We start from the raw sequence: 22,882 nt of genomic DNA, 5'->3' as shown, positions 1-22,882 counted from the left end.
TATTTATTGTTACATGCCATGTCAGTATTTAAAAACAGAGCTCAAAGGGGCTTCTGTTGTGATGACTTCTTGTAACTGTGTGCAACAAGAGATAGAAAGGGACCTGTGAAGGTGAACAGTACATCTAATCCGGTTAGGTTACAGAATATACATCTGCTTTTTTGGGGGGCATTTCTACGCTGTGTGTATTATCCAAAACATGTTTTCCTGTCTGAACTCTATCCTACTTTTTGATCTTTGAAAATTTTAGTGCTTAACTTAGTAGATGGTCTCTGTCTTGCACCATTTTGTTTTTGAAGATTAGCTTAAATGTAAGAAGTGTATTGGGAAACCTTTTTTTTTTTTTTAATAAAAACTACTGTCATAAAATGTGAAAGTCACAGTTTTGTTTATGTTACGGTTATTTTTCCATATGCGTGCTTTTAACTTCTTATGTGTAAATAAGGCTTCTGTGGATTAACAAGGATGTTTAAAGAGCACATCATAATAACTAGGAAGCTGAATTGTTTTTATCAGACTAGTGCAAACCTGTGGGAAGAGAGGGTTCTTCCTGAGTGTGGAATAGGCTGTATTTCCTGTAATTGTTTGCACCATCAAATGTGACCTGATTTTTTTTTTGATTTTTTTTTTTTCTGCTTAAGCTTCTGAGATACTAACTTTTATGATCTTAACCTAGATTGTTTTTTTTTCTGACAACTTGTATATTTTAATAATCCTCTTTGTGGACAGTGAATAGAGTTGTACTAATTTTCTTGCACTATTTTTAAAAACTAAATTGGACATTTCAAAGTCCTCAGTAGCACGCTGACAGATTGAATTTAATGAGGTACTTCAGTTGTGTCCTTTCAGGAGGCTGTGAACAAATGTGCCTGCACTATTAACTGAGATCTGAGTAGTCTTAATTTTTAAATTTACATTTTGTTTTCTTGAACCTGTAAGTGGTTAGACTCTTGCACCTGATCGGACTGTACACAGATCAGATCTGTGGTCTGAACTGTTTTCAAAAAGAGATTGAGGCGGACTTTATGAAGAATTCATTTTGCCTTGGTAACCTATACCTCAAAAACTTACATCTTCCCTTCAAAACTGCGTTGAAGGTGACTTAAAAGCATGTCTACATTTAAATGTAAATTAAACCATGCATCTACCTATTGGAGGTAAATTTAATTTTGTGTCAAATAGGCTGCCTCTTTTTTGTCTACCAGGTGTAGTAAACCTAGTGTAAAAACATCTAAGTAGACAATATGAGGTTCATTTTTTCTTGAATTTTGTGCTCTCTGTTTAATTTGCTCACTGAGAAAAGTGCATGTGAACTTGGAGGGCCCAGTGCTCAAGAGTGCAGTTTTTGTGTCAGTCCAGTTCTATGAGCCAAAACGTCTGCTTGAAGTAAGGCTGAAGAACTGTGTTCTGGTGTTGTAAATGAATTCTCTCTGAGAAGTTATCTAGTTACTTTTGTACATGACCTTATTGTTTGTGATTATGTAAATGTAGCTTAGCTAGGGTTTTGCTGACTTGTCAGATTTGATGGAGGGGCACTGGCCACATTAGCATGTCAGTTTTTTCAGTTGTATCAGGTCTTGCAATAAGCCTCCATTATTTCATTTAAAATGTGCTTCTTTATGCAATATTCAGGAATGAATATTCTTTGGGATAAAGTTGTTATGAAAGGTGTTTGCCGAGAGAGTCTCAGACTAATTTTTAAACTTGGTGTATTAATGTTAAAATTGTCAAAACAGCATGCCACAAGAGCATTGAGTATTGTTTGTGTGCTGTTTATCATTAGTACTCTTTTGAATTTGGTTCTTTAATAATCTCTAAAATTTAATGGTCTGAGGTGTTTTTCTGATTTATGAATGTGTTGTAATAACAAGATTGTAATGCTTCTAGAACTTGAATTCAAAAACCTTGTGAGAGCTATTTTGGGGTGAGGGTGTTTGGTTATTTTTTGGCGGAGGGGGGGAGTGGGTTTAATACCTTGGCACAGCCTCTTATAACATCAAACCAAAAGCTCCATTGCACTTAAGAAATAAGTGTGGCGGGTTTTTTTTTGGCTTGTGGAAAATATTTAAAACGGCAACAGTTCAGTTCTTTTTAAAATACGTTATTTTTGGAGCTGTATCTGCAGCATTTATAGGATTGCAGTCACCTGGCTTGTAACTAAAAAAAGGGTATTTTTTTAACTGATAACAAGTTTTAAGTTAGTAAAACAGTTATTTTAAGCTCATGCTTTGAAAGCTTACAAATAATTGCTTGTTAAAATATCTGTCTTAGGGTGTTTGTTTTTTTTTAAATAAGAAGAGCCACAGTAGACTTAGTTCTATGCAGGAGGTGCTGACTTGTTAAACTGGAAGAGGCCTGTTCGAATTTACTGTTTTTGTTTAGTGCTACTTGTTCATTAAGGTTGGAATTGAGTTGCATTTTCCTCCTCTGAAATTGAATGCAGTAATTTCAAAAATAACTGGTGTCATACAAAAATCTCTTGCTATGGTTAGAAAAACTGACCAAGTGCCGATTACTTTAGGGAGTGGCATGGCACGCAGCGCTTTCGTAATGCACAAGGGGAAGAACTGGAGGTGTATTGGTTAATGTTGTAGTAAAAGGGGAAAAAAAACCCCTAAACCAACCACCACCAATTGAGAAAAACTCTACAGATTTTAAGAGAGCGCTTAGAATGTCCTGATTATGAAAATGAAGTTTACGTGCATCGAAAGATGGAAAGAAATTACTTACGTTTGATGGGTGCTGTGGGTGTGAAGAGAAGGCTAGTCATGAAGTGGATGGTGAGTTTTGTGGGTTAGTAATGTTTTTGACTAGGTTATCTGTTTCAGTCATTCTTAGACTAAAACTTTTTTTCCTCTTGAGTACACTGTACAATGCCAGGACAGGAATGGGATGCTTACAATGATTTGAGTTGTGTAGACTTTGTTAGAAAAGCAAGTACATTTGAATTGTTTTTAATTGCTGTCTGTAACAGTAAAGTGTTCTCCATTTTTGAGAATGCACACTGATGCAGGTATCCTATTAATTAGATGTATTATTAGACACTGATCTGGTATATTTCTGTGGCTGACAGGATAGACCTGTGTTAATTATCAGACCATCCTGACAGCTCAGGCTGATTGAAGTACAGCAGGAGTCTGCCATGGAAACTGATGGTTTATATTTGACTGCTTATATGGAATGTTGGGGGGGGCGGGAGAGGGGGGAGATGGGGGAAATGCCTTGCCAGGAAAGCTGTGAACTAATGAAATGACCTCACTCGCTGACCCTTGTCTTTATTGAAACATAACTCACAACTTCTCATTTGTGCTGTGTGAATTTTTCTGTATTGATTTTAGTCAGAATGCGAACTATGAAGATCTTCTGTTGATTTTGACATTTTACAGAAATTTAATAACCCAGTGCTTAGAAAACTAGTAAGAACAATAAAACTGCCAGTGTTTTTAATCTCACTATGCAGTTGGTTATGTCAGTAGAAGTGCCACACAAGCTGCACCTGTGGCTTGCTAACAGGAGGATCGGTGCTTGTGAGGTACATCGAAACTACTGTTTGAATCCTGAAACAGCTAATAGGTGTAATGTTTATGGTCTGAATTATATACCTTTGCTTTGCTAAGACAAAGAGTGGGGTTGCTGAAAGTTAGGCAACATTACGTTTTTACTTTTGACTTCAGAAAATACCCTGTGTAACCCTGTACAATGCAGTCAAAGTAATGTCCAGGTTTGTGTTTCTTTTGGTTGTTTTTCTTGGAAACATTTCATGGAAGTGGAGTTAGCTTTTTAATAGCAGAGCTTAGATTTTTTGAGACAATTTATGCACGAATGAACAAAACAGCTGTGACAGCCCTAAAGAGAAATAATATCTGGCTTCATTAGCAGAGGTGCTCCTCCACTTTGTTATTCTTGCTTCCATTAGAAAGTATCTTTCGCAGGCTAGCTGCGTGTCTGAGAACAAGACAGCACAAGTTAAAGTGGAGTTGTGTTACTTAAACCTCTGTTGTCTCAGTTTGGCACTTGAAGTTGCAACTTTTGTGATCTCTGCAGTTATTTTAGCAGGTGTCAGTGGTGGGAATGAGTGTGGTAATGCTAATGGGATTTTTTATTTATTTTATTCTCATGGTTTGAAATAGTGTAGAAATTGAAAATACATTTTCAGTTACTTTTCATTTGAGAATTGATCTTTTTTTTGTACTTGGTGTCAAATAGTAAATTTTGTTTTTCAGTTCAGTGCAAAAAATTTTTCTTTTGAAGGGGAATGGCAGTAGGTAGCTATTGATGTGTTTTAATGTTTTTGGTGGTGCATAGTTGAGTAGCACCCTGGAAGTCAATTTTTTGCTTTAAAAAATATAATATTTTGACTGTTTTGCATCTGCACTTGGATCCTTTTGCTTTGCTCCATTCTGTAGTTTGAGGGATTTTCTGTGTTTCCAGTACCAGAGCGAGGTTTTGATACTTTGCATTGTAATTGCAGTGCTGCAGGAAGTGCCCATGTGGGAAGGTGCTCAGGATACCCGTTTTTAGAAGGGATAAACCATGAAGCACTTTGCGTGATAACTCACTGAAATCTGAGGGTATTAACAGCTGGAACAGTTAACACTTCAGTGGTGTATAACCTTATAAATGTTGGTGTGTCTTTAAGACTTGATTTGAAAAGTAAAAACATCCCGGCATGATAAGCAATTAAAATCTTGTTACTTTGCTGGGAAGTTACTTCTACGTAATCTAGGGAGTAATGCATCAGAATGGCTGCTGATGTCAGTGCAGAGACAGGGGAAGATAATACAGTACTTTATACCCTTATCTGGTGGATCAGTTTCTGGCTTAAAAGGTCAGCTGATATTCTGTACTGGTCAGGGGTTTTTTTGAGTTTGTTTTTGTGTGGTGCTGGCTTTCTTTTCAGATGGCTCAGAGCTGTGATCTCACTCCCCATATGTGATCTCAGAGTAGTTGTGTTGGCACAGTGGCTGAGGTGGCTCGATAGTGACGATGTAGAGCAGTGCCGTGGGGAGGGAACTGCATTTGCTTGAACATTTACTTAAAAGTCTGAAGCTCCCGATTGATGTCCACTGATTGTGGATCTGGTCCATTCAGAATTTTAAGGATGTGCTTATTTGCAGACTAGCTGACACTAGATGGAAGTCAGACTTTGCTGAATTCTTTAAATCCTTTAGCTGTTGAAATAATGAACCTTCTTGGTATTTTTTTTCTAATTCTGATTAAAGAACTGATTTAGAAATCTCTGTAACCATTAGCTGGTCAAACTGTCCTTTCCTAGCTACGGTATATTCTTTTCATTAATGTGTAGGAGATGGCAGGTGCCTGAAATTTTAAAAAGTAAGCAACAGATCTGCTAGCACAAGTATTAATACGAACTTAATGTTCTGGTTCATGTGTTTAAATGGCAGCTAAACCAAAGCATTCAGCTCATGTTGCATAATGCTTCCATTTATTTATCAGACTTCAAAGCAGTAGCAAATCAGTTAATATTCTTCTCAATGCAGCTTAATCTAATAACCTGCAAATAATTATATTAAAAGTTGATGCATAATTTTCAACTTTTAGATGCAGAGCAAGCCAAATCCCCTTCTCTTTGCTGTGAATATCTTAGGTTTCTGTGCAGGAACAGGGAGGAGGAGAACACAAGAAGACAATGCTCTGACCCGATGCTGTTTGCTTTTGAGCGGTATTGCTGATCATACTGCTTTTAGTTAGTTTCGGTTTGTCTTAATTTGAAGGAGCATGAGCTGCACCCCTCCAGCATAAAGCAACATGGACAGTTTCTCAGAAAGTTGTCTCAGTCATCAACCCCCGCCCAAACTTACAAAATAACTTTGCCTAAATACTACATGTACAATCTGTTGTCAGGCGTGTTCTCGTAACAGTTGGTTTGTGTGCTAAAGTTGAAGGTTAAAATGCTGTAATAGGCCCAGCTGTCTTGTTTAAAGTGTGATGTTTTTGCTGTGAAGATTGGCTGTGCAGTGAGAAAGTGGTGTGTGTGTTAGACGTTGGTAGAGACAAGTTGTTGATAGTTCTTTAATTGCTTAAATATCTTATCATCTATAAAGATAAGTATAGTCAGAGAGGCTCGTATACAGTCAGTTTACAAGGGAATTACTGCTGCTTTAAATCACTGGAGGCTTTTATGGAAATCTGATACTGCCTCTGAATCAACCTGAAGCAGGACTCGTTATGCACATTCTTTTGTTCCCACTTTTCATGTAGTTATATCAACTTTGTGCTCAAATAGACTTGAACAAAATCTGAGCACAGATGATGTGGTAGGGATCAGAAATGAATTCTAACCAAGGTTCTATCAGGAAGATTGATTATATGTGTATTAAAACATCTTCAGAGGGAGAATGATACTTTAGTATCTCAGGTATAAAATCAGTGACTGTAATTGTGTACAGAAGGGAATTATATTTGGCTGTTTTAATAACATGTTTAGAGAGATTTGAGTCATATTTTGAAATTTCTTGCAGTGGTTTTGTGTTCATTCTGTGGATAAATTTTATTTTTGTGACAAGACTAGCACAGTTCTTTATATTAAAAAAAAAAAAACCAACCAAACAAAAAAAAAAAAAAAAACAAGCCCAGAGAAAACATTACCTAAAGATCAAATCCACCTTCGGAGGGAAAAAAAGAACAACTGGTTTTTTTGAGAAAAGCTTTTTAAGGTTACAGACTTCAAAAACTTTTTTAGGGACCTGTGGCATTTAAGATACATACTGACATTTTGAGGGGGAGGAGGGGGAAAACATCTCGATATCATCTTAATTATAGGGTTAATTGAGGTTAAATTCTGTATGTATCCAGGTATTTCCAACTTCGAATAATTCAGGTGTAGCTTCCAGGGAAGGAAGGGACTGTGTGGAAGCTTTGTCTATAGGTGATGGGGTACATAAACTTAGTGTCTATTGATTTAGTAACTGTATCTTATTCATAACTGTTCATGAGGAATCATGTTGGTTCCAAATGGCAGGTTTAATGCACACTGAGGGCACTTGGTAGTGCTGAATTTTAATACTGTTAAGTGTCTTCAGCAAGGTATTCTTGCGTCAGCCTCGGATTAACATAGGATGAATAACAGAGCAATTCATCAGCTAGGCAGCTCTGAAGAGTGTCAGCAAGAAAGCTGACGATGATGAATTGGAGAGAAATGGATGCTGCAGTAGATGGCTGCTCCATTCAGCGCTGGGGTGTTGAGGGATGGCAGTTGGTATTTAGGTGTACGCTGAGTAATTAAGTGAGGAGGGACCGAACGCTTTTGCTCAGCTGAAGAGAGAAGAAAAAGAAACGTGTCCCTTCTACAGTCCAAAAAGGTTATGAAATTCAACAGCTTAAAATGACAGATGGACAACCACTTTTTTAATTCATTGAAAAAGATTACATCAGTCTTTATTATTGATAAATGTGAGTTATGTTTTGAAGACAGACTTGTGAACTTCCCTTCATCTTTGCAGGGTCAGCAACCTTATATGGCATCAAAAATTTGCATAAATTAATTTTGAGGCAGATTTAGTTTATTCTGGACTTAATTTTCCTTCACGTTCTGTGTTAGCCTTTCTTAGAGCTGACGGCTTTCAGTTACTTTGTTACTTCAATTACTGGTTACTTTCAGTTTTAATTTTTAATTCTTTCCGTTTCAGGATAAAGAAAATAGTTGGGATTTGGAGGGGGGATTTTCTTCCATCAGCCTAATAGCATGACTAAGTGGTTTTTGTCATGTGCACAGGTCTTTCTAATCCCATTTGGTATGGTTTGTAACAGAATTGTTTTTGACTGCTTTTTGTTACATTGTTGAACACTTGATACATGGAGAACGGTTTAAAGTAATAATATTCAAGTCTTCTACTTTATTCGGGCTCCTCATATGGATTTTTTTCTGACTGCTGATTGACTTTAGGTTACTAAACCGGTATGTACAGGCTTTTGGAGCCCTGAGCACAATTCAGTACTGAAATCTGTATCAAAGAAACATTTCAGTATGTTGTATAGCAGTCATAACTAGTATAGCGTAATGGTATTTTATAGTATAAATCGTTGCACAGATTAAACTACATTTCTAGTATGCTTTTCTGGATTTAGCATCTGGGCTGCTGAAAGTTTTGAGGAGTTGTTAATAACTAAAATGTATTCATGAATAATCGGAAGTATATTGTGATGTCTCCTTCTTCAAACTTTTATTTTGTGCTCTTAGTTTTAAATTTCAGATAAAAGATGGGATACTAATAAAGCACTAACATTTAAGGAACTTTTTTTCTTAGTCTAGTCATGAGTGAGTGGTTTCTCATAGGATGTAATACAGCTGAAGCACAACTTAACCTGCTATAAGCTTTTATCTTTTCCCACACCCTTCCCTACCATGGAAAGTTGGGACTTCTTTTCCCTCCATGGAAAGTGAAGGAATTGCTAAATATTGCTAGGAATGAAACCTGGATAATCTCCAGGCTGTTGAGCTAATTAATGAAACTTAATGCCACAAATATGAGTGCAATAGTATGCAACTATCGATGTTGGTATAATGAAAAAATTAACAGAAAGGACACAGTACATTTTAAAAACATGTTACTGTGTAAGTACCTGCAAAAATTGTATTGTATGTTAGTTTTGAAACTGCTGCATTAAACAGATTATTATATGAAAGGAACAGAAAAATCAGAATGTATTTCCTTGAGATTTGACATGTCTTTTTTGCTCAGGAAGTGTTACTAATTTACAAAAATAATACGACAATTTACTTAGCCTTCAAATGTTCTGAGATTATGCATTACACGTATGAGAGATGGAGATTTTTATATTGAAGTTAATGTTTGTTCAATCTAATCAAGATTTCCTCTGCATGTAGTGTCTTTTTCCAATGCAACCTATGCTATTTTTTCTCATGCTTGTCACACTGAGCCACTCCAGCCATTCCTTGCCCATACCTGTTCTGACATAGAAAAGAATTACAAAGCCAGGTGTATTTATTTTGCAGCACCATCAGCGAAACTGTAGTGTAGTCACTGGCACAAAAAGTAACATCAAACAGATTTTTTTTTTTTCCTGAACTGAAGGGGTTGTATTTGGAAATTGCATGGAAACAAAATAGTCTTTGATATGAGACCTTTGAGACCACTTTCTCTCTGAAGTAGACAGCATCTTTTTTTGTTAGCAAAGTTAGTGGAGTTAAGTGAAAAACAGTATGAGTTACCAGAATGGTGTTTTTCAATCTACTGTTTGCAGACTCACTGCATATGAAGAGTTGCTGCAGATAACAGAGAAAAAGGAAGTCTGTTATAGGGAGATTTAAATAGGCTACACTGGGCTTTCACCTTTTTTGGCAACTTTTTGTTGTTATGTAAGTGAAAAAAGTTGAAGACCACTGATGTAAGGGCATTTCCATTATAGTAATTGTCCTTGGCTGTGGACTGAAATAAAAATTTGAAACAAGAAACTTCAAGAAGATCACAAAATAAAATAGTGTTCACCATTATGTGTATTGAAACTTGTTTCACCTATCAGCCTTTATTCTTACTTTAAGACTTCCTGATGTTATATATTTACTGAGCTAGTGAGCATGATGATGTTTTTCCCAGATGAGATGTAGAGAATCTAATTATAGTAATCTATAGAGTCCAGTTTGCAACATTGGAGCTCCAAAATATTAAGATGTTAATTGCCAAAAGTACGTATAAGAGATGTAACCTACTAAATTCAAATAGGTATGCTATTATTATAGAATAATTTCAGTAGTAAACTGTCTTTAGGGCATCTGAACCTTTCAATTTAAATTCCATTAAAGTAGCCACACTATTGTAATTTGTGGACAAGGATATTAAAGCCAGTTTCAGATGCTCAAGTACCTTTAGCTGTAAACATTTCAATAAATGTTTCAGGTTGTTTCTCGCCCCCCTCCCTCCCCAACTTTTTCCCCACAATAGACAGCTTTATGAGCTGATAGAACCTGTTGTTCAGTGTTAGTGATAAATGAGCTTGGGAAAAAAAGAACTTACAGAAGAGGTTGTAACATGTTTAATACATACTAGTCAAGGTATAGATCATGCTAATGTAATAAGTGTGTTCTTTAAATCAATCCTGAATATAAGTGCTTAATTTGTAAGATCTTTTCTGGTGGATTGAAGAGATAGATGGAACTAATATAATTGAAATCTATGCTGTGTTAGAAGCCTGTAAAAAGCTAAAAAATTACGTGAATTAAACTTAGCATTCTGTTTCAATATTGGATGTTTAATTTCTGTGGTGGCTTGCACTTTTTCAACTTGTTAAGTTTGTTCCTAAAAGAGGCTGTTCTTCAGTCAGTTTGTTTGTCAGCTGAAGAGAAAATTGATGATTCTGTAGCTACTCCATAAAAACTTAGATTATCTTCAACATTTTAATTATGCAAGTAGCAGAGATCTTGGCTACCAGACTGTTAAAATAAATATTAGTTTTGTTTTAATATTCTCTGTCTGTTTCTACCATGTGTGTATATAGACATGAGTACAGTCTATCTCCTGTGCTCTCTCCCTTCCCCCCTCTCTTTTGTGATAGTGGTGCTTGTTAATACCTCTCCCTTATAGTAGTAGGAAGTGCTTAGTGAGTAATAAATGTCTCTATGGGCAAAATTTAATATCATTAGAATTACTTATTTTTTCTAATGGAATTAAAAGTAATACATCAGGTTGCTGTAGTGTAAAGCCAAAGGGGTGGAGGGGAGAATCTACTGAACTTCGATGAACTAAAATGTTCTCTTTGTGAATGAAGAACATGTACATTAGAAACTTCAGCATTGTAAATCTTTAATTTTAAGTGTGTTTGTTAAAAATAAAACTATCTGGTTTTAATAAGTAATGTAAATAGATTTTTATATTTGACAGGAAGCAAAATGAATATTTGCATTTCTTAAAATGCAGCATTGAAATTTACTTATGGAACATGGTGGATATAATAATGCAAACTTGCACATGGAAATTTTTTTTTTTGTGCTGGTTGTTGCCTGTTGTCTGATATCTGTTGGCGTCTTGCAGAGCATCTTCTTTTATAATAAAACGCGTTTTAGTTAATTCTCCAGATTATGACAAAACAGTAGTCCTTCTTTCATTATAGCTTCAGTTAGAAAAGCTCCAATCTCAACTTCTGCTGTAATGGCAAGAGGTAAACACTGATGCTGTATTATCTTATCTAGTTGATAATTTCATCGAATGGTCCCGGAACTTGTTGTGCCAACTGTTGAATGTACTGGGCTGTGAAATAATCGGAACTTCAGCTTGCAAATACCAAGCTATTGTTTTCAGTAAAGTTGAGTTGAAATCTGCTTTCTATGCTGCATTGCAGTGGAAACCAAATAGTTACAGTGTGACAAGATGCCATTTTTTATTGCCAAAAGAGAGTTTCTGGTATTATTCTGCAATGTGAACAAATGTTTGCTAGTTTTTGTTGCAATTTAAGTTAATTTGCAGACAAATAGGCCTAATGAGCCTTTGGTTGTTTAATTTTGAATTTTAGAGTTCATGTTCAACAAATGGCTTGTCAGGTAATTTCTCCAGTTTACAGTGCTGCTAATGCCATGCAATATCTGCTTTTTATTAGTCCCTGAAGTCTAGATGGCACTTTCATTTCATTTCATGGGACCCATCTGGTGCAGTGCAAAACATCTCAGTTGTGCAAGGTTTAGTAATTGTTTGTATGTGCCCATAATTTACTTCATTTTTAAACTTCTGACAGCTAGGTATCAGAGATTTGTGGTTTAATGTATTTTTCTTGCGTTTTCTAAAGGTGTGTAGGAGTTAACCAGAACAACATTCTTTTGAATGTTATCTTCACTTAATGTGGCCACATAAAGTGAAATGACTTAAGATAGATTGACTATTCAGGTACATCAGCTTTGTATGAGATACTATTTGTTTATCTGATAACAAAATATTTTTGAAAACTAGTGGACATGGTGAAAAATTCACCTTTTGAAGTACTGCATTAGTTAAGATAGCAGAGTAAAACTTAAATTACCTAATGTGTGAAATTGTCATGCTGTGCATATAGATTGGTTACCTCTAATACAATTTGATTACCTTTCAGTGTGACCAGTACAGCTGTTTCACATGCTAAAATGACATTCTTATGCTACTTTTCTTGTTGAATGCTAAAGGTTAATATTTTTAATTGCTTATTACATATTATCTTTCCTTGTTTTACTGTAATTTAAAGTCTTTTATTCAATGAAGCTCAAACCAATATGAATTTAACTCTCATGCTGCGTAAAGATTTGGTATGTGGCTTTCACTTAGCTCTTACTCCTGTTGGTAGCTATGGCTTTGCTGCTCTGTCCTTTCAGTAGTATATTTTTGTTTTTAAGGTACAAATTTTGTATTACATCTCGCTTAGCTCAGGTAGTACTACAAAAAGGAAGCAAAGTGAAGAAGATAGGGCCTTTCCTTTTAGTTATCAGAGGAGGACCTTAAAACACATAGCATAGCGAGCATAAGTATTTTTTTTTTTCTGAGTATTTTTCAGGATTGTCCAAAAACTTTTAAGAAAAAATGTATCATATGGAGGTGGGAAAAATCAGTGGAAATCTGTGAACAAAGTGTGTGGGAAAGAAAGGGACGCTTTGAAAGGGACACTATGAAAAAAAATGTATATTAAAAAAATTCATGTGGAGTGCTTCCTCCAAAATGTATTTTAGTAAGGAGTGCAAGGTGTATGTGAAGGTGTAGGCAGTATGAGGATGGATTTCATTCTCAGAAATGTTTTGAGTAATGCAAGTAGGCAAGTTTAATGTCAACATACTTGTTTTTAAACCGCTGACTTTTAGAATCACTTAACACAGGAGCTGTAATGGTGGCTTTTACTGAAAAAGTTGAACTACAGGTACCACCTGTGAAGAAGTTCTTCTGAGGTATACCTGCTGCTAGGGCTTTTTCAGGTGAGTGATAGGTCCTTGCATTGCATTGGAGATGCTAATGTCTGAATGGATGTGATGGCTGCCTTGGACTGATGCTGCTGTTAGCAGTGAAAAATGTCTTCCTTACGATTCTTGTGCAGCAGGCCATGGAGTGCAGCACATTTTTATAATAAAGGTGATGAATTTAATCGCAAACTGGCAGCCAAATGGAAATTGCAGACCTTGATACTGGGAGAAAATTGCCTATAAAGCAACTCCTGAGAGAGCAGGCTTTAAATTTATCCACCCATTTCGACATTGAGGAGAACACAGGAATTGCAGGGTATTTTGCTTGGGCTGTTTAGTTCAGATGGATGACACTTTATTCTGCCTTTATTTAAGAACTAGTTACAGTGTTGCACTGTTTTTTTAAAAATAAAAAAACCCTGCCCCTTCTGCTTAAACTTTACACAATAACTATTTTGGAAAAATCCGTTCCTTTATTTGCTTGATATTTGCTCCTATTAGAAAATAGGACCTAGTATGTATAATTAAATGAAACTTGGCAACTGCCTCACAGACTTCCCCTTCTGCCAGATTTAACCCTAATGTGATATGAGATTTAAAAACCACATAGCCTTGTATTTGAAGACTATTTGCATTGAAGCAGTTCCCTAAATAATTGAACTGGTCTTGAAGTCCCACTGGAAGTCTCTAGCAGTATGTTAATGTAATTTCTGATAGCGGCACTGCATTTTTCAGAGTTGTCGGGACTGATACATTTCAGCAAATATTAACCCCTTATATTTAGCAGTGCCGAATGCTGATGTTCTTCCTATATGATAACTAGGAGCTGAATGTACAAATATGATTCCCATGTATGGTGAGCACTATTTTAAAAAGAGAAGACAAAATATAAGGAACTTAGTGATAGATGGCATGCTTATCAGCTGTTCATAGAAAAAATTGCAGATAATAATTTAGAAATAGATACTTGAATTGGACACTGAACTAAATGTAGTCACTAAGACACTTTTGGACTGTTCTTTTGAGTGCTTTGAGAGGTGATCATTCAGGTGGGAGTAAGAATGAGTAGCATTGGATTTTGGTACAGACTTTGAGATGAAGAGAATAGGAACACTTAAGACATTGAGTGTGGCATCTGTTAAAGTTATTCCTTCAAATGTTTTGTTGGTCCAGCTTTTCCTCTTAAGCGACATCAGAAGTAAAGGTCTGTGTTAGAATGATTCTCTTGGTTATATGATCCCTAAGGTAAAATATAACCTAATTTCTTGGCCAACATGATGAATTTTTATAGCAAGTATATGAAAGAGGAGCTGCTCATTTCTTGTTCGTGATCTAATTTTGTTATGCCCTTTAGAAAATTAAACCTGTTAGCAATTTCTGATAGATTTTATTATTTCTTTTTTTTTTTTAATTATTACTTCATTATTTTTTTGGCAAAGTAAAGCTTCCTGAGAGGTAATACTCTTATTAACAGAAGACGTAAGGGTTATTAACTCACTGTGTGATGAAAAGAGTTGAGCCTGATTTTGGCAGTTGTTGGAAATCTGTCCTACACAGTATCTGTAGTTAATGAGTAAGTCATCCATATTCCTTTGCTGAAAGTGCAGATTCGTAACAAAATTAAATGAATGGTTGGCAAGTTCTTGACTGTCTGTTACCGTTATTTTCGTTTTTCAATAGAAAATACAGAATAAAGTTCCTATAGAATGTATTTTCAGTATAAATTTCTCTATTTTCTGATCACGGGAAAGCTGTGGCCTAACTTGCTTGAGAAATATGCAGTAGAATTTATAATCTTGTTATGTTGGTGTTCTAAGACTGCAGTAGATTCAAATGAACACATTAACTGGAATTCTGTACTTTGGCACATGAGAGACTAGCTTTTCCTTGGAACTTGGAAGTACAGCAGGTAGACAAGTTCAGATACATACAGGCATCCAGAGTTAGCTGGTATAACTTTTACCCCTGTTCCTATGCTTTTTATTGCCTTCTATCTGTAAGCATTCAGAGGCACCTATTGAACTTAGGAAAGATCAAGTACAGGTGTAGAATAGAGCTGAAACTGGAATGTGTTTGCTGATTAATAGAAAAGATTATGTCCAACCTGTTTACTGCAAAATAGCTGTAGGACCTGTTTTTGTTTCAATTACTGGAATCACCTCAGAGGGGAGTAATGGAAGATAGGTTTGAAGTAATTTAGCAGCTTGATAATGCAAAAAGTAGATTCTTGTTGGAGAAGGTGTCCCTGTTTCTCTTTGCTAATTCTGGTATTCAGTGAGTTCTTCAGTGATCTGTTTCAGCTCAGTAACCTGGAAGAAAGCTAATCAAGCAAACCAGAAAATGACTAAGAATAGTCTTTCACTCGATTAGTGAGTTGAATTGGCCTACTAAGACAGAGCTGGTGTGAGACGTGTTAAGGAACTTCATTTTTCAGCAGCAGTGTGTTGCTACTACTAGTAACTCCTCTTACCTTCAAAGGAAGGAGAATTGGTGTAGCAAACCTGACTTCTGGAGTAATGGTCCAAATTTCTAATTTCTTCTGGACTTCGTGCATAGTCTGGGATATGTAGTCTCCTTCTTCCAGAGAAGTGAACTTTCTTGTGTTGTCATTTTTTAAATCTATTTTTTGCAACTTTCTCAAAGTATGCAGCTCTTCTCTGGGATGAGTGGTGTCATTTTTAACTATGCAATTTTTTTCCTCTATAAAAAGAGCAGGAATAATTTCATGCAGCTTGCTGTTGCTGTTCTTTGCATCTTCCATTTGGTTATCATTAACTTTGTTTTTCCACTGTTCTTTCTTCCTGTTGGTTAAATGTCTTTCTAGACTTAGGCTTCTGTATTGCCCTTCACCTTCACTAACTTTCAGATAAAAAGGAAATAACATACAACCTAAAATTCAAAATAATTTAATATCCTCTTAAAAATGAGTTGTAATGTGTGTAACAAAACTACTAGTAGTAGCATTTTACTTCCAGTGTAGTGTATGATTAATGCTGTGTTATTTTCAAACACTGATGTAGATTGATTTTCAAGTTAATTTTTTCCTACTGTTTTTTTTTGTTTGTTTTATGCATATATTAACACACAGAAAATGCCTGTTCTAACTTTTTGCACTATTTCTCTGTGTGTGTGGTGCACTTATGCACCTGCTGGCTTGTTTCCAATAACCGTGATTGCACTGGTGTTTACCCTCTGTAGTTGTGTAGTCACGTTCACAGTTTGGCAGTATTGTCTGTATTATATCAAAATGGGTTTCCTTTTGCAGCCTTTGTTTGATCCACTGTGGTTTTCACCTTGAGTTTTAACAAGGGAAATTGGCTTGGGTTGCTTTCTTTATGCCATTCATCTGCTCTTGTCTTCTTTATCTTTTCACTAAACTGGTTTTTTAGGTCTGTGCTTGTAACCAGATATATTATGCTGTCTATTTCCACCTCATTTTTCTACTTCCCCTTACTGATATCTACATTTTAAGCTTTCAGAAAGCTTTCTCTTGTGGTGAAGCAAGATATTCTACAGTGTGCAGTACAAAAAGTCTTGATGCTACCATAAACTGTGATGAAGACAATCTGTGTCTTTTCACTTTCTTATTTATTTGAACTTGTGTGTTCCATGCTGCTTGCTTGTTCAGTAATGGTAACCATTGTTTTATTTTAAGCATACTCTGTTATTTTCAATTCTGTTTCTTTGGTCCTAATATTAGTTATTTTTTAAATGTCTTTGTTACCCTACTCAGAATGATGTGGACTTTATTTTGAATTGGTACTGTTGTACCTTAGCATTATGTGTAAGAGAACACATCTTTTTTCCCACTCAATTTACTTTGTATGTAGCATTGGATTTAACCTGCTACATTTTTTATTCCAGTCCTCCTGTAGAGTCTCAATCTATACTAACATTTCATAGCTTTCATAAGTGTTGTTTACTGCGGCCTTCCTGTTCATAGTTTAGTTTCTGTTTTGCTTTGTTGACTGAATTTGTAAAGCTGTTTTCAGTTTGTCTCTAGTACATAACATACATTAACATTTGTCCTTAAGGAAGACTTTTAGATAGTGTGTCAAGTCATTCCCAAGTTAAGGAATTGATCTGTGCATTTGATTGTGGGCTAAAATCAGTTAAACTGAGAGGTTTTTAAAGTTTTCTTTTGAGAAAACTTTATGAACATCTTGAAGTCCAGTTTTGTTCTTGTTCTTGACATTGCATTGCCATGTTTTTAAGAACTAAAGCATCTTCCCCGCTGCAGCTTTTATCTTTCATGTTCTTAACCAGATGTAGTGTTAGCAGCAGATTATTTAATAAAGAAAAGATTGTTTATTTAGAGCTGGTTTTTTTATTAAGGTCAGGGTGTGAATCTGTAAAATTAGAGTTGTCTTTTGATTACTTTTTTTGCAAGAATGAAAAAGGAATGGAAGGAGGTAGGAAACTGAATTTACTTTCCAGTTTTACTAATTACTGCTACTTCTCTGAGAGGGCAAAAGTCAGTTCACTGACTTTTGGCAGAAACAAAGTAAATTTTAATATATTTCTCCCAGCTGTCTGGTTCACAATTTTGAAATAATTCATCAGAGTCTTAGTAAATAAGAGAAGCAGGTTGCTTAAATACATGGGTCTCTTAATTTCATTGCAGAATGTTATTCTATATTGATATCAACTAAAAAGTTTAATTTAGGATCTCCTTCCAGTATAGGAAGTTGTGAGGAGGTGTCCAGATGCTTCATCATGCAGTCAGCATTATCTTCCTGTTTCACTTTAATTTCAATACTGACCCAGAGGAGAGATGTTGCAGGTGACAGAGATTATTCCCAAAAATGTTGTGGTGGGTTTATTTATTTATATACGAATTTGCTCCTTAAGGGGGAGTTGAGGGATCGTGGGAGACACCTAAATGGAGTGCAAAGCTCCCAGTGTTCAGTCTCCTTTTGAAGTGCACAGCTGCAATTTGCAGTTCAGTGTTAAGCTATTTTTTTCAAAGTTTTTAGAGGAATCATGAGAGTTGATACCAAGGCTGCTGCCTCTCAAAGCTGAGAAAATACACCAACTAAGACGCTGTGATTTGATACTCACCACAGTAATGAGTAATAGAACATTACTCATATGAACTTTCTCTGTCAAGCTGAAATGTATCCAGCATGCATCCAGGCTGCTTTGAATAGTAATTATAACTAGTGTTACTGGTTGTATTTCTAGTTCTTCACTACACTGTATGGAGCTTTATAGACTTTACCTAGAGTGCTTTTTGGTATTTGGAAGAACACTTTGTGGTGTGATAATGTGGTTCCATGCTCTGTAGGAAAGTCACATTGAAATGAGTTTTTGAAGTGTCAGAGGACCCCAAAAAGCTCTTCTATGGTCTTTTCTGGGTTTTTTTTTGTTTGTTTGTTTTTTTGTTTGGGTTTCATTTTGTTTTGGTTTTGTTGTTTTGTTTTTTTCTTTTTCCCCAGCACAGTGTAATTGAAAGCAGTCAAGCTTCTCACCAGATGTTCTGCAGGTCTAGTGATAGGAGGGGATTGCCTATTTACCTTTTGTTTTTTCTTTATCCTTCAAAGATGATTAAAAAAAAAAAAAAAATTGTTTCCCCCTGCAGCCAGTATGTGAGAACAGGTGAAAGAGAAGAGTTAAAGAGACAGAAAATAGAAGCCTGAAAGGATGTTTCAGGTTTTGGCTGCTTTTGTACTCAAAGCTTATGAAAACAAGTCTGGAATGTTAAATGGAGGAAGAAAATGAAACTTCTCTACTCCTGCTCAACACAGTATGTGTTAAAATTTTATTTCCTTCTGGTAATGTAGCCTCAGCTATATACCATTACTAGTTGTGCATGGCTGGGATTTAATGAGTGATGGCTCATCTGCTTGGGTGGAATATAGATCTGGCAATTAATGTTGGAAGCAGTGGTGTAAGCTGGTGTGTAGTCGAGGCCTCATCTCCGTTTCATTTTGATACCCTGTATTTAAAGTTGAACTGTATCTTAGCATAGTGGGGGGCATGGGGTGGTTAGCAAGGGTGGAGAGAGGGGGGAAGGGCAGGGAGGGATATTTCTGTGGGATATTTGGTGTTTTGTGTTTTTTTAGCAGGAGGTGGTTCTCCTTAAGATGTGAAAGATAAACCATAAAACAAAATTAAAATAGTGACTATAGGCAGGCTGGCAGAGGTGATGCTATCTTTTACTGTAGTATCTGGTACCAAACACTATGACACTGAAAAGAAATACACTGTTATCATGATACCTGTAATCTTCATATTTCTAGTGCATAAACTGAAATCCTTTTTCAGCGATTCAGAGTATGGGTGTGTTTCTGAAGAAATATATGAATTATGTAATGTAAAGCTTCAGATACGATCTCTGGAATGTGCTGTACTATCATATGTGTTTTAAATAGCTTTGATACAACTGGTGATTAAGTTTGCATTATACATTCCACTAAATGGCCTCTTCTGCTGTTCTAACTTTCCAGAACTACCTGAAGCTTCTCATGCCAAATTTGTGGTTTAGGCCTCAATTAAAGCAGTGAAAAAGTTTTCAAGAATAAACATGGGGGAAAAAGTCCTAGTATTTTAAAACAAAATGCACTTAATTTTTTTTTTTTTTTGTGGGAGGTTGCTAAAGTGAGTACTTTTATCATGTTGTCTGGAAGTCTGCCTAGATATAAATAAGGTAGATCACATGTTTGCCTTTGAGCACCTAAATTTGAGCACAAAAAGGTTGTCCTGCTGAGTATGTGCTGTGCCTCCATGCAATCTCCCTTACTGAGCTCACAGGACAGGGATGCTTTACTCCAACCTGAGAAAGCCATGTATTTGCTGTTGTGAGTTTATGTGCATTTGGGGAACGGACTTGGGAGAGCAGACTGAGTTTCCTGTGTTGTAAGCAAAAGCATGGCTTTCTTCTGAAATCTTAGAGCTTATGAAGGTATACTTTTTAAACAGGAAGATACTGTGTTAGAGCACAATAGTCTGGTGGTGTAGCCATCCTTCACCATTTGTGGACTCTTTGGAGGTATAAAGCAATGTTGGGTGAAAACTAGGACAAACTGAAGGAATGAAGAATTGTATATTCCATAGGCAAAAAATGGGACTTGAGTATGGAGAAAAGACAGTTTGGGAGTAGGAGAAGGTTTGGGATGAGGAAAACCGGAAAACAAAAAGTATGTGTCTACTAGAGGAAACTGCTTTCCAGAGCCTGGGGTAAACTCAAAGTTTTGGAGTCTTGCCATGTCTTTGCTGTCAGGAAATATCTATGAAACCCAGAGGCAAATTGTCTCATTGCTCCTGTGCTGCTGGACAGTATCTTCTTCTGCTGTCAGTTAATACCTTATTTCATGTGGCAGAGGTCTTTGGATGGAAAAATGCCAGCCTAGCTGACTGGCTGAATTTAGCAAGTTACCAGATAGGAGCACAGTTGTTTTGTGGCAGTAAAAGTGATCCATAAGATGCACACAGATGAGAACTTTCAGGCATGCTTGTTTTGGAAGAGTGATGTTTCTGATACTGAGGGAATCTCAGGCAGCAGTTCTCTGAAGCGGTATTAGTTTTTTTTTTTTTGTTTGGTCAGGTCTTGAATATTGTAAGGAAAAAACCTCACATCTTTCATTTCTTTATAGTGTTTCATGAGACTGTTCATAAAGGTCTCCCTCCCAGCAGAGTGTGATTCAGACTTTAGAAAATGCCTCTCGGTGCTGAACAATGTTAACTTAGACAATAAGGTATAGACCAAGACAGTGTGTATTTATTTACATGGAAAGAAGCATTGGGCTTATTGTTGAGGGTGATACTTTATTGATGTGGTGTCTCAAGGCAGGGCCTAAATATGCAGTAATCGCAGTAATTGTTACTGATTAGTAATAGTAATTGAAGATTAGAAGTCTGAAGAATTATTTCAGTTAATAATGGCATTTTTTGCTAGTTTGGAACCAGGGGTATATAATAATATTGTCATAGTTCCCAGGATAGTTACATTGTGCAACTCTAAAAATATCAGTAGTAGTTTATCAAGGAATAGTCACCTCTTCACATTCCTGAAGAGTGTACAATTGTTTTTTGAGGAAAGGCTGTTGTTTTATTAGGTTTTAGTGGATTGCTGTTGTGACAACGGACATAACCATGCCTCTTGGAATCTCCTGTCAAACGGCCTAAGTTACCTACATACCTTTACAAGGATATCTCCAAGGTAGTTTGGACGTGTACTGATCCAAATACTCTGAGGGCTGTTTTGACTCTGGCTGCCTCACCTGTCAAGGCAGATCTGCCTAATGGGGGACTGATGTTATATGCAGATCAAATACTGTGTGCAAAATGAACAAGAAGGATGATTAGAAGGCTCAGCCTAGTCTGTTTTATTCTGATTACTTCTAGAAGTAGTACTTCTAGAGTAGTATCACTAACCAAATACTTCTGTTTACATAGTAGGCAGGCAAACTACATTCTCATTAGCTCTGTTATGGTTGAAGGGGGTGAGCTAGGTCTGTGTTCTGTCTTGTTGAAATGAGAACCCACCCGATAGAGCAAGTTGCACTGCAGTTTTTCAAAAGCATGTATCTGTTTATCGTGTAAAGGAGCAAAAAGAGTGTGAATCTACTTAGGCCTCTGGTAGTTGATGGGGTTTTGTCATAGTATAAAAATATCAATGGAGGTTTTTTTTTGAAGAGCTTTGTTTTTTCTTGACAGAAATGAAACTTTGTAAGATGATCTAAGTAGGTTTTAGCATACTCAACTGCAAATTAAGTTGAACATTCCATTCACTATGTGGAATAACTAAAATAGGACAAGTAACAGTTAATGCCTTTCACTGCAGTAAAAGAAACATAAATAGTAATGTTCTTATTTCTCACTTTGTTGGAGGGTGATGATGGTAGTGGATTCTTTAAAGTTTTGCTGGCTCTGCATGTTTAGAAAGAGTTAGTTGCCTTGCTGATTTCCTGCTGGTTGGTAATGTGTTGAGTCAGATGGCTGAACTAATGTATGGTACAAAAGGATGGATAACAGTTAGATTAGTGTACTAATATGTCACTTCATTTAATGTTCAAGTCTGAAAAAATACCTTTATTAAAAATTACAATTGCCAACAGCCTACTTTTGAACCTTGAATTTAGGTCTCAGTCGTGTGTAAGATTTTGTTTGATTGTTGCCAGGTTTCACTTCCCTGGAGAACCATGTTTACATAGGTATATTTATCATTTAGAAGATTATTCAGGTGTATGTATTTGTAGTGAATTCAAGCACACTGGTTTTTTTTTTCTACACTGATGAAAAATGATCACCTTTTCAAAGTTGACTGGTTATCTTAATCACTTCAACGTGATATTGAAGTTGTTTAACAGTTTTAATAGAGGAACTCAGTCATAATTTTTAAGTATTTTTTTCTGTATGTATTACCTCGCATAAATACAAGCATTTTTTAACTCCTTTCAACACCTTGCTTAAAATATTCAATAACGTTACTTAAATTTTTTACTAGTCGTAGTTGTCCCTGGTGGTGTTTGTATAATAAATTATAATTTGCATTAAGGTAAAAACTGTTCCTATTAGCATGTGTTGTTTGTAATAGATTTTTTACTCATGTTTTGACAACCTCCTTTTAATCAGTTCTGCTTTTGGCACAGCTATTGTCACTTTGTTTTAGCTTATAGAGCTTTTCTAGGAGTACCCATTTCATAAAGTCATAGAATGGTTCTGGTTGGAGGGACCTTCAAGATCATCTAGTTCCAACTTCCCTGCCATGTTTTAACCAAATTTCTTTAGTTAAACTTGGCATAGTAATAAAAATGGACTGATGTGTCTGGATGGAATATTTATTCTAGAACTAAATTTTGGAGTGTTTTCCTGCATGAGTATGTGTTTTGCTATTCTATATCCAACTCAAGAGTTTTCAGGTGTGTTGGATGTGTATAATCTTCTAACACAGTTAGCTAATGCTTAATTTAGGGTTGTAGTTTGGTCAGCTGTGTTGTCAAATTTCTTAAGCTATGGTGTTGGTTATGTATTTGGTTAAGTAGAGATTGT

The 22,882-nt window shown here is 35.9% G+C and overlaps 1 protein-coding gene across 13 annotated transcripts in view; it reads left to right on the top strand.

The window, feature by feature from the left end:
- Positions 1-22,882, top strand: part of QKI (QKI, KH domain containing RNA binding) — a 155,648-nt gene that overhangs the window by 2,436 nt on the left and 130,330 nt on the right. For 2 of the 13 annotated variants that reach the window (XM_017746140.1, XM_017746122.1), the window contains exon 1: positions 20,162-20,167. The exons of the other annotated variants lie outside the window; for them this stretch is intronic. The gene's annotated coding sequence lies outside the window, so the exon portion shown is untranslated. Of the gene's footprint in view, positions 1-20,161; positions 20,168-22,882 lie in introns of those variants that run through there. 13 annotated transcript variants of the gene reach the window in all.

This window comes from Corvus brachyrhynchos, unplaced genomic scaffold (genome assembly GCF_000691975.1).
Source record: "Corvus brachyrhynchos isolate BGI_N302 unplaced genomic scaffold, ASM69197v1 scaffold70, whole genome shotgun sequence".
In the NCBI taxonomy this organism is placed as follows: Eukaryota; Metazoa; Chordata; class Aves; order Passeriformes; family Corvidae; genus Corvus; species Corvus brachyrhynchos.
Note: the sequence above shows the minus strand (reverse complement) of the source record. Positions and strands in the feature narration are given on the sequence as shown.